We start from the raw sequence: 13,650 nt of genomic DNA on the forward strand, positions 1-13,650 counted from the left end.
TGTATATTATATATGTATATATGTATGTATATATTATATGTATATATGTATGTATTATATATATATGTATATAGTATGTATATATATAATATATATATATTATATATATATATATATATATGTATGTATATATCTGTATGTATATATATGTGTGCATATATATATATATGCATGTATTTATATATATATGTATGTATGTATATGTATGCATGTATTTATATATATGTATGTATGTATGTATGTATGTATATGTATGCATGTATATGTATGTATATGTATATAATTTAGAGAAAAACCTATTAAGCAATTCAATAATGAAAGAAATTATTCACACCGTATAGAAACGATAAATATACTATAAAAACCTTATTCTGAAAAATCAATAAAGTACATAAACAATAAATAGTAAATAGTAGCAAATAGACTACGCACGTTTCATGGCTATATTTTCAAATAGATAATAATAATAAAATCAATTTGACTTAAAATTAACTAATAATAAAAATTGATTAATTTCTTAGATGAACGAAAAATTAAATGTAAACATAAGATAAATTACTTATATAATAAGTTTAGCTAACATGTGTATATATATATATAAACCCTATTTTATGTTACTAATTGTTGTAGTTATAATTTGGAGTAGTAAAATGTGTATAAATTAGTGCAAGATTATATAGTGTATATTACATGATTAGAATAAGATTAAACTAAGATGTTTAAAAAATAAATAAATTGATTAATGAAGATAGATTAAATTATAAAAAGTTAGCTTAATTTATGTATATTATTATATACATATATGTATATGTATGTATATATATATGTAGTTATATATGTATGTATGTGTGTGTATATATATATATAGAGAGAGAGAGAGAAAGAGTTGTCTGTGTGTGTGTGTGTGTGTGTGTATATATATATAGGAAATATGGCAACTGCTCAGCAGTTGCCATATATCTCATTTCATAACTGCCATCTCTGAAGAGCGGAGGGTTACATAATTGGACTGTTATCTAAGACTCCATTAAACACCTGGTGCAAAACCAATTGGTAAGATTGGCTGTAATGGATATATAACACTGTACATTTCAATTACTACACACACACACACACACACACACATATGGATGGTAATGGATCAAGGTAGAGAATAAGATTCCTTTAGAGAGACTGTTTGATGATCTTGTTCAGATTTTGAAATGTCATGAGCCTTACATACTCTCCTGTTAGATTGTCTATGTTTGTATATATATATATATATATACACACACACACATGCATACACACACACACACACACACATATATATATATATATATATATATATATATATATATATATATATACATACAGAAAGATAGATATTACAAACACAGTTACATACATACATACATACACACACACATACATACATACATACATACATACCTACATGCATACATGTGTATGTCACATTTGAATGTAAGCGTGCATGAACTATTATATAATCCATCAGTTAACCAATTTAATTAATTCTTTCTTGCTTATATAAATATATAATTAATTAGTTGAGTGAATGAAACCAGCCTGTGTTTCACGACTTACCTTCTACATACATTTTTTTCATAAAAGCTTTCAAAATTACGATTGTGATAACTTGCAGAGCCATGGATGGATGATTGGTTTCTGCCTAAAAGAACTTGAGACTCTATGATTTCTGTCCAGATATCAATGATATTTACTAAGATACCAACATAGAATGTTTTCTGTTAAGATGCCTAGCTGTATTCTTGTGTGAGTACCTCTATGCAGCTGAACATGCCTACTGTGGTAAAATGGTTGCTGTAGGAATTAGGGATAAATGTTCAAAGTAAGGCAAACATTCATTGGTATTTGCAAATAGGCGGCGAGCTGGCAGAAACGTTAGCACGCCAGGCTAAATGCTTAGCGGTATTTCGTCTGGCGCAATGTTCTGAGTTCAAATTCCGCTGAGGTCGACTTTGCCTTTCATCCTTTCGGGGTCGATAAATTAAGTGCCAGTTACGCACTGGGGTCGATGTAATCGACTTAATACTTATGTCTGTCCTTGTTTGTCCCCTCTATGTTTAGCCCCTTGTGGGTAATAAAGAAATAGGTATTTGCAAATGCTCACAGACAAAGAGAGAAAAAAAGGAGTTAGCCATTTTGATGTTTTCAAAATATCTTTAAAAAGGATATAGTAAAGCTTTCAGCATATAAAGGTTTTAATTTGCACTAAATTATTGAAGTAATGAAATTAGAAAAGCTTCTGAGAAAATCTAAAGGTTATACCTCTTGGAAGTGTACCATAAATCCTCGAGTATAATCCGCATTTTTTTCCCAAAATTTAAAGGTCAAAATCCCTAGTGTGTACTATATACAAGGTTAAAAATGAAAAATATTTTCTGAGCAATGTCCGAGTCTCTATTTGCTGTCCAACAATGTTTATTCAGATGCATTTTGTGATGTCGGGCGTGAAAATACCTTAAGCTAAGCCTGAAAGCAATGAAGTCATAAAAGAATCATCCATAACTTGCAATAAGCAACATTTATTAAACATTATTACTGTTATTTCTTTATTTTCGGCAAACAAAATGCACAAAAACGCTACATGTTTGCATTTTGTTATATATACAATAATAATAAAGGATGTTACTGTATACATTTTTACAAACCAAGGACGTTATATAGACCTCCTTGACTCAACTTAGAGAAGGGGTGCGTATTATACACAAGGTTTAGATTTTCCAGAGGTACAGCCCCCCTAGAAATCCCCTGTGTATTATACTCAAGGGTGGACTATACTCGAGGATTTACGGTACATATTCTTAGCATAAAACAATATTTGTTGGTAAATACAAAGATAGGGAGAGAAAGAAACAGTATATGGTTACAAATAATGCAATATACATACATGAACACGACATACATGAATAGAGTAGATCAGCTCACTTTGGGTCAGTTAATAAATTCATGATAAAAATTATTATATCATTATCAGTAACAATAACAATCCCATTACTGCCACCCCTCGTTACCATTACAACAACTAATTATTTGACTGAACTCAGTTCACAGATTTTCATCATTATTTAACCCTTTAGCATTTAAACCGGCCATATCCGGCCAAAAGTATTCTGCCTGTTCTATGTTCAAACTGGCCAGATCTGGTCTCTCACACCAATCCTACAATATCGTTTTAAAAATTAACATCTGCCTCATCAAATTTTCATAGTTACAAGATAATGCATGATTAGTTCAAAACAATGTGGATTAAAAAGTATTAATCTTGGTAGAATAATGCAAACACTAAAGGGTTAAAATAAATAAATCGTTTGAGGTTTAGTTTGTGAAATGTAATTTATATCTTTTATACGATTTATATTTTCTGGAATGTACAAGTTGAAGCAAATTTGTGCATCGTCATTGTTATAAATAATATAAATGTTGTACTCATATCTTAACAATACGCACATAAGTATATTTTTCAAGATTTTTTTTTTATAATGCAGATGTTGTTATCATTTAAGAGAAAGCTAACATCTTTATTAATCTGTTTATAATCCTCACTTAAATATGTGAATGTACAAAATAAGTATTATCGGGATATGTATGTAATAAATTTAGAGGGAAACATGATTTTTCTTTTCTCTCTCTACCTCCTTACATGAAATCAATGAAACATTTAATATTTTAAAACTGTGCCTAATTAAGTCACATATCTAAATAAATAAACAAGACTAAAATTCAATTGCTGTCATTTTTTTTAATTACAGTAGAAATTATAATCATCACCGTTTAACGTCCGCTTTCCATGCTAGCATGGGTTGGACGGTTCGACTGGGGTCTGGGAAGCCAGAAGGCTGCACCAGGCCCAGTCTGATCTGGCAGTGTTTCTACGGCTGGATGCCCTTCCTAATGCCAACCACTCCGTGAGTGTAGTGGGTGTTTTTTTATGTGCCAGACGAGGCTGGCAAACGGCCACGATCGGTTGGTGCTTTTTACATGCCACCGGCATGGAGGCCAGGTGAGGCTGGCAACAGCCACGATCAGATGGTTCTTTTTACGTGCCACTGGCACGGAGGCCAGTCGGGATGGTGCTGGCAACAGCCACGTTCGGATGGTTTACATTTGCAATCGTAAAATAATTTCAAAAGAAAGTTTTCTCAGTTTTCAGCTGAAGAAACATTTAAAATTTTAATTAATGCAGGTACAACATTGGCTTTTCCAAAACGTTTGCTTACAAAGTCATTCCATACTACTGATTTTTCCAAACCAGGTATGGTCACGCTTTAATTTAAACAAATATTAAAATTTTCTTAAATAATTAAATGAAATACAAGAAATGAAATTATTAACGCTGTGCTGTACAAGGTATTGTGAAACGAGGTCACCTGATAAATTAGTCCATCAGCCATGAGAATTTGAAGCTTCTGCTTGAAATTTATTGCAGATTATGAGAAGTTCTGAACCATTGGGGATTGGAATGATAGCGTTGTACCTGAAATGAACATTTGTTCATATATAATAATATGAATTCTAAAGTTTTAATCAAATTCAGTTTAATTCAATTCTATTCAAAATCACTATACTATTCTAAAAATATTAAAAAAATATAGTTTAAACTTCTACAACGGATATTTTGTTGCATTTTTTTGCCAAATATGCTTATTTGCTTCTGTCAAATTTCTTCAGAAATATGTATTGCTCCTGCTTTTTTGATTCAATTATTGAAAAATATTAAATACATCTTCCTATCAAGCAACTGTCTTGACAAGTCAAGCAAATGTCTAAATTTTCAGAAGCATTAAATTTAAAAACCAAATCGTTCTTTAGAACTATCCAACATTAAGGACTACAGATGAAAAAGAATATGGTAATGTGATTTTCCAGAATATACAGTTTACAGCCAGTGGTCTTCTTTTACAGCTTAGACTGGTGAAGTTCAAAGGTCACTTTCAAATTTGTTTAAATTTCTTCTGGAATATGTGAATATTTTTAAAGTATTTTATACAGCAATTATAATAAATTTGGCTAAACACTCCTTTTTTTTCCATACATCATAATACTGTAGAAAAGAATGCTCTTTCAATTTTTTTTATTAGTCTATTTTTCAAATATCTGTTACTGTATAAGTTTGTTTTTTGTTGTTATTTTTTGTTTATTTTATTTATTTATTTATTTATTTTTTTCCGGTGACAAAAGTGTATGCTCAATGTATATCAGTATGATTATTAATTACTACATCATTTTAGATGACTAACCTTTTCTGCACACAATAATTTCTTGTACATAGGGCAGTGAGCTGGCAGAAACATTAGCATGCCAGGCAAAATGCTTAGCGGTATTTCGTCTGTCTTCACCGTCTGAGTTCAAATTCTGCCAAGGTCAACTTTGCCTTTCATCCTTTCGGGGTCGATAAATTAAGTGCCAGTTGCGTACTGGGGTCGATCTAATTGACTGGCCCGCCTCCCCCCATATTTTGGGCCTTGTGCCTAGAGCAAAAAAGAATAATTTCTTGTACATACATTAATCTCTTTCTGTACTAGTTTTTACATGTGTGCATGCATAACTTTGCATGTAGAGGGAACAGTGCATGAACAGTATTTCTCCTTGGATTTCGTTGCTCATACTTACAGAAGTGCATCATACACAAGTTGCATATTATATGAAAAAAAATATTGTAACTATCAACTTTTTTCAGCTTCCACCCCTCCACCTCCTCTATAAATATCACAACAAGTTATTGAACAAATATAAATACATTAGATAGAATTAGTTTAATATTTACAGTCAATATTGACTGTAAATGTTAAAGTTTAAATTGATTTCACTCATATGTCAAGATATCATGATACATTATGTTTACATTTATCTGGGGTACATTTCTCAGTGTGTGTGTGTGTGTGTGTGTGTGTATACATGTATCCAGATAAATGTGTGTGTATATATATATATATAGATAGATGTGGGAGTGGCTGTGTGGTAAGTAGCTTGCTTACAAACCACATGGTTCCAGGTTCAGTCCCACTCCGTGACACCTTGGGCAAACGTCTTCTGCTATAGCCTCGTGAGTGGATTTGGTAGGCAGAAACTGAAAGAAGCCCGTTGTATATATGTATATATATATATATATATGTGTGTGTGTGTTTGTGTGTTTGTTCTCCCAACATTGCTTGACAACTGATGCTGGTGTGTTTACATCCCCGTAACTTAGCGGTTCGGCAAAAGAGACCAATAGAATAAGTACTAGGCTTACAAAGAATAAGTCCTGAGGTCGACTAAAGGCAGTGCTCCAGCATGGCCACAGTCAAATGACTGAAACAAGTAAAAGAGTAAAAGATATCTCTCTCTCTCTCGCTCTCTCTCTCTCTCTCTCTCTCTCTATATATATATATATATATATATATTATCGTTATATATACACACATCTATCCAGATAAATGTTTATATATATATATATATATATATTTATATACACACACACATACACACATGTATCCAGACAAATGTTAATACGTTTTTATATATATCTGTGTGTGTATACCTAAACATGCACTGGTAATTGGTTCCAAATTGCATGACAACTCGAAAAACGATCTAACACAAAATGGCATTTTAAAATATTTATCTTATATCTGATTTAATAAATGATTTGTACATATTCACACTTGTATTTATTTGATTTTCTAGTTTAGTATTGGTTTTTAGATGTTTTTCTTTTTTATTATTTTTTTTTTATGTTTTAAAATATGTTTACCGAGACTAATATAAAGTCAGATAAATTGGTTGAAGTTGAGGTTTACTTTTTCCACTAATCTTATATTATAATAGAGAAGTGGATCTCCATCTGTTTGTCTGTCAAAACATCTTTTAGAGAGAGGGAAAGAATGGGAGAAAGCAAAATATGTCACAATGTATTTCTAGAAGAAGGGGAGGAGAACAATTTATTGTTGAGAGAAATTCAGTGAAAGAGAGAGAGTGTGTGTGAGAAAGATAGATTGATAGGTAGTGTTGCCACCATAGTAACTTAGTTTTGATTAAAAACACAGGAATTTTTGGCATAAGTCTGTCAACACAACACAGGTTTTAAAAAATTGCAATACATATATATATATAGTTTTGTTTTTGGTTGTTTGTGTGTGTTTGTGTTTTACAACATATAAACAGCATAGCACAGCACAGACTTTAAAAAAAGACTTTCACTTTGAACAAGTTACGTGCATGATTAACAAATATTTTTGCTAGCAGTGTTGTGATGGGCAACAACCTAGTTTCGTACAAGAAAAAGAAAAATTGATGTAAGGTCAAAAAAGATGTAACTTGAAATGATGCAGGTTGAGGTACACCACTGTTTGTGTGTGTCTTAGTTGTATTGAGCTGACAGAATCATTAGCATGCTGGGTGAAATGCTTAGTCTTTCCTCTGTCCTGACATTCTGAGTTCAAACTCTGCTGAGGTCAGTTTTGTCTTTCATCTTTTAACCCTTTAGCATTTAAACTGGTTATATCCGACCAAAGTATTCTCCCCTGTTTTATGTTCAAATTGGCCATATCTGGCCTCTCACACCAGCCCTACTATATTATTCTAAAAATGAATAGTTACCTCATCAGGAGGCGCAATGGCCCAGTGGTTAGGGCAGCGGACTCGCGGTCATAGGATCGCGGTTTCGATCTCCAGACTGGGCGTTGTGAGTGTTTATTGAGCGAAAACACCTAAAAAGCTCCATGAGGCTCCGGCAGGGGATGGTGGTGATCCCTGCTGTACTCTTTCACCACAACTTTCTCTCACTCTTACTTCCTGTTTCTGTTGTACCTGTATTTCAAAGGGCCGGCCTTGTCACTCTGTGTCACGCTGAATATCCCCGAGAACTACGTTAAGGGTACACGTGTCTGTGGAGTGCTCAGCCACTTACACGTTAATTTCACGAGCAGGCTGTTCCGTTGATTCGGATCAACCGGAACCCTTGTCGTCGTAACCGACGGAGTGCTTCCATCCAGTTACCTCATCAAAATCTCAAAGCTACAAGATGATGCAGGATTAATTGAAAACAATGTGAATAAATAAGCATTACTTTTGACAGAATAATGCAAATACTAAAGGGTTAAGGTAACCCCAGTCACTTTACTGAAAATCAGCATCATACTGTCTTCACTTTTTTCTCTACCCTCCGTCATCTTAAGTGAATTCCGCTTCTTGAAACACAGGCTGTAACTATTGCCAGTAAAGCCTCAACTTCATCCATCTAATTCTAACACAATTCAATAAATTTTATAAACTATCCAATCATTTAACTCTGAACTTCTAAATAGCATTGTCTGCCTTGACTCAAAGTAAACCATTATTGCTTTGATTCAGTGTAAAATACTAATGTGGGTTTGATAGATAGATCTGTTATGTACTTCCTCTTATAGCACATTTTGTCTCTTTGAAATCTTCGTTTCTATGAATCTGTATAATTTAGTGGTTTTTATCAGTTGAACCCTTTCTGATATTAAAGTGGTCTGATGATCTGAACTGCATACAGTTATTATTTGTTGACCCACCGAAAGCAAATATTTATAACCTTGTTTCTGAAATATCAATTTTAAGTGACTGTTTGTTTAATTTTTCAAGTTCAACTGCATCTTTTCCAATAAATACAAAATCATCCAACTATTGAGGTGTAGATAATTCCAACATCAACATTCTTGGTTCCCGGTTAATTTAAACTCTTCAAAATCTGAAATCTAAATTTTATATTTTCATGATTCCGGTGATGAGACTGTAACAAGATTAAGTACTTGGATATATACTAGGCCTTTAGAACTGGTAGCAGTATTTTAGTGTTTACAAACCTCATCTAACATAATTTGAAACATTTTATCATCCATCCAATCATTTAGTTTTGAATTCAACAAATTTTATAAAGCAGCCAATTGTTTAGCTCTGAACTTCTAAATAGCATTATTTGCCTTGACTAACAGGAAATCTTTATTGCTTTGATACATTGTACAATTCTGGCATAGGGTTTGATAGATCTAAAGGCGGTGCTCCTGCATGGCCACAGTCAAATGACTGAAACAAATAAAAGAGTAAAAGATATATATATATATATATATAATATATATATATATATATATATATATATATAAAATTAGAGATAAAACCACTATTAGGCAACTCAAACAGTGATAGACATAAACCAATACATAAATAACAAAAAATATAAATATAATTAATATAATATATAAAATATAATTTGATTTAATTTAGTTTATATTTATACTGAAATTTGATTTAATCCTAAATCTAATTTTTCCCTGTAAGTTTGGAGCCATACTCCGTAATATTATTATATATATATATATATATATATATACACACACATCTATCCAGATAAATGTGTATATATGTATATATACAAACATGTATCCAGACAAAAGTTAATATGTTTTTATATATATATATATATCTGTGTGTCTGTGTGTGTATACCTAAACTTACACTGGTAATTGGAATACTTAACTTAGACTGGTAATTGGTTCCAAATTGCATGACAACTCGAAAAACTATCTAACACAAAATGGCATTTTGAAATATTTATCTTATATCTGATTTAATAAATGATTTGTACATATTCATACCTGTATTTATTTGATTTTCTAGTTTAGTATTGGCTCAATCCTACCTGCTTCATCTGATCAGTAAGATACAATACTCTTAGGTTAGTTTTAATTACCATATTTGTTGCTGTAGAAGATACATTTTTTTATAGTTTTAAATGTATCCAAAAATTGCCCTGCATCTAATGTGGCTGTATTGTAGATGGGAGACTGAGTGTTGTAGGCTATCATGCCAGATGAGAATGATCTGTTTGGTACAATAACCATTTCTTCTTCTTCTTGAGACAGCATTCACCCGGGGTGGGTTGAGCTGGCTTCATTCATCCTCAGTGTTGCATCTCACAAACGCCGATCAAACCTGGCGATTTGAGGCTAACAACCGCGTGATCTCCAACCACTCCTTATTCCAGTGGCGAACGCTGTAGATATGGGGGCCTAGGTTGGGTTCCAGATCAGCCTTGACCGTCATCAGCCAAGTTTGAGTCAAGCAGTGGTCTGCCTGTGAGCAGGTCCCATGCATGGTAACCTTCTCCAGCATTCTCTGCACAACCCGAGAGGGCCTGTACTCCTCTGCTGTCGTTAAGTAGATTACTGGAACTGTGGCCACCCGTGACTAGATGAATACTGGGGTGGTTTCCCATTGTCTTCTCCGAGGGTGTGGGATTTGAATTCAGAGAATAGTGAGCCAGAAGAAATACTGGAGAGCATTTCTGCTGATGTGCCAATAATTCTGCCACTGCCCCACACATAGGGGACAACTTGAAATGAAGTGTTTTGCTCAAGGACACAACACACCACTTTGTCTGAGAATTGAACTCACAATCTGCCAGTCATGAGTGCGACACCCTATTCGTTAGGCTATGTACTTTCACAATAATTGTTAGAAATAATAAAATATTGAAAACAATTCAAATTATCACAGTCTATAAAATTGCTTACAATATGTTGGCAGTTATGTGGTCAGGTCACATCATCTCATTATATCTCTTTCCTTGGCATATAGGAGTGGCTGTGTGGTAAGCAGCTTGCTTACCAACCACATGGTTCTGGGTTCGTTCCCACTGCGTGGCACCTTGGGCAAGTGTCTTCTTGGGCCAACCAAAGCCTTGTGAGTGGATTTGGTAGACGGAAACTGAAAGAAGCCTGTCGTATATATGTATGTGTGTGTGTGTATATGTTTGTGTGTCTGTGTTTGTCCCCCCAACATCGCTTGGCAATCGATGCTGGAGTGTTTACATCCCCGTAACGTAGCGGTTCGGCAAAAGAGACCGATAGAATAAGTACTAGGCTTACAAAGAATAAGTCCTGGGGTCGATTTGCTCGACTAAAGGCGGTGCTCCAGCATGGCCACAGTCACATGACTGAAACAAGTAAAAGAGTATCTATTTCCATGCTGGCATGGGTTCAATACTTTGACAGGAGCTGGTAAGTCCAGGGGCCACACCAGGCGGCTCCCTTGTATACTTTGGCATGGTTTCTACATCTGGATACCCTTCCTAACACCAACCACTTTACAAAGTGTACTGGGTGCTTTTTACACGGCACCAATGTGTTTTACTATGTCCATGTTAAGTAGGATATATAGATTGCTATTTGGTACAACACTGCTTCTATTACTCCTAATGTTTCAATAAGTGTATGATGAAACATACCAAATGTTTTCCCACAAAATATTCTTGTAAAATAGGGTGTGTGTCTTATATGCTGGCAAATACGGCAGTTATTTGCAGGTCTTCCAAAGTCTGTCTTTGAAATAAATATTTCACCTTTACCAATTACTCATTCCACCGTAAATCACCTGTTCTTGGGTAAATGTCCGAATCAAGCCATCTCTATGAATGTGTCCTTGATATTCAATCTTTATTGTTAACATTGCATATCCAACAGATAACGCTCAATACGATCCACTGCAATTGCTGTAGAACCTCAAAATATTTGCTTGAAAGCTATTGGTATTCCATCACAAAAGAAATCCATAAAAAAAATTCTGTCATCCTTGAATTAGGTATATTTTATTTCAATTTTCATCTAACAAATATCACAGAAATTTAATATTTTGAATTAACTGTTTAATGTTGCAGTCAGTAATAAAGCCCAGGATTAAATATCTAACCTGTAGTTCCGAAGTCTCATTCCTCAGTTAAATGTAGGGACAAGGTTTGGTAGGGGGGTTTAACCCTTTTGTTACGAACCCGGCTGAAACTGCTTCTGGCTCTGTAGTACAAATGTTTTGTTTACATAAGTTCTGAATTAAAGTCTTCCACCAAACTTTAGTCACAATTTATGTTCCTAACACTAGCTTAATGATAACTAAGTTATTTTATATTTAAAATTAATTGAAAGAAACACAGAGCATCTCAACAGAAATATGGTAACAAAAGGGTTAAGAATCAGCAGAAGACATAAAAGGAGACCTCAATGTGGTCACTCCATATGCTAGAAATAATAGCCTAAATTTCCTTCAAACCACACCCTTCCAATTGCTTCTAATGTGCATCTGCCCAAATGTAGAGGTGCGTTTAACCCTTTCGTTACCAACCTGGCTGAAACCAGCTCTGGCTCTGAGTACAAATGTCTTCTGAATAAAAAAACTTCCACCTAAACCTTAGTCACAATTTATGTTCCTAACACTAGCTGAATGATAACTAAGTTATTTTACTAAATTCTTTGTTATATTAAAAATTAATTGAAAGAAACACAGAGCATCTCAAATGGCTGAAACTGGCTCTGAGTACAAATGTCTTATTTTCATAAGTTTTGAATCAAAATCTTCCACCAAACCTTAGTCACAATTTATGTTCCTAACACTAGCTGAATGATAACCAAGTTATTTTACTAAATTCTTTGTTATATTCAAAGTAATCGAAAGAAACACAAAGCATCTCAAAATAAATACAGTAACGAAAGGGTTAAGTTTAATATGTGAATATATCCATAGTCCTGAACAGGATTCTCTTTGTTTTTTTCACACAGTTAAATACTAACAATATATTTTCTGGTCGATGAACACAAGACCATCATGTAACCTCGGGTGAAAAGCACTAACCCCAAATCTCTATAACGAAATGTTAGCTATAAATTAAACATATAAAAACACTTAAGATTTCTTCAATACCAAACCAACCCAACCCAATCCCTCTCAGTATGTAAAAGAGAAGTGTAACGTATATATAATAAGAGCTTTTGGGTGGAAATTCATAAAACCTTTAATGCATTAAAGGATTTATGAATTTCCATCCTAAAGTTATTATTATTAGATTAGAGGCGTTGAGCTGGCAGAAACGTTAGCATGCCGTGTGAAATGCGTAGCCGTATTTCGTCTGTCGTTACGTTCTGAGTTCAAATTCCGCCAAGGCCTTTCACCCTTTCGGGGTCGATAAATTAAGTACCAGTTACGCACTGGAGTCGATGTAATCGACTTAATCCCTTTGTTGGTCCCTTCTATGTTTAGCCCCTTGTGGGCAATAAAGAAATATCTGTCTGGTCTGAACTTTGCCTTTCATCCTTTCGGGGTCGATAAATAAAGTACCAGTTATGCACTAGGGTCGATGTAATCGACTTAATCCCTTTGTTGGTCCCTTCTATGTTTAGCCCCTTGTGGGCAATAAAGAAACATCTGTCTGGTCTGAACTTTGCCTTTCATCCTTTCGGGGTCGATAAATTAAGTACCATGAAAACACTGGGGTCGATGTAATCGACTTAATCCCTTCGTCTGTCTGTGTTTGTCCCCTCTATGTTTATCCCCTTGTGGGCAATAAAAAAATATGTATATATGTATATCCACACACACACACATTTGTGCAGATATTATTCTAAATAGTTAAATTTTGTTTCTTAAAAATTGAAAAGACCTGGGTTTGTTTGTTTTTTTTTTAAAACTTTTTCTGCAATTTCTATATTTAGAGCTATCACTTTTGAGGATGTTCATCACATCGTAATACCAAGGAGAATGTGTAAATACAAATATAAACATATTCTTTATTTGCTGTTATAAAAATTTTTATGTTGTTCTTATTGTTATTCAAGTTTTCAACTTACATTTTTT

The 13,650-nt window shown here is 33.7% G+C and overlaps 1 long non-coding RNA gene across 1 annotated transcript; it reads left to right on the forward strand.

The window, feature by feature from the left end:
- Positions 1-10,909: 10,909 nt before the first annotated feature.
- LOC118765346 lies at positions 10,910-12,695 on the forward strand. Its single transcript, XR_005001183.1, has 2 exons — positions 10,910-11,775; positions 12,504-12,695. It is a non-coding gene; the product is annotated as an uncharacterized LOC118765346 (long non-coding RNA).
- The last annotated feature ends 955 nt before the right edge of the window (positions 12,696-13,650 follow it).

This window comes from Octopus sinensis, linkage group LG11 (assembly GCF_006345805.1).
Source record: "Octopus sinensis linkage group LG11, ASM634580v1, whole genome shotgun sequence".
In the NCBI taxonomy this organism is placed as follows: domain Eukaryota; kingdom Metazoa; phylum Mollusca; class Cephalopoda; order Octopoda; family Octopodidae; genus Octopus; species Octopus sinensis.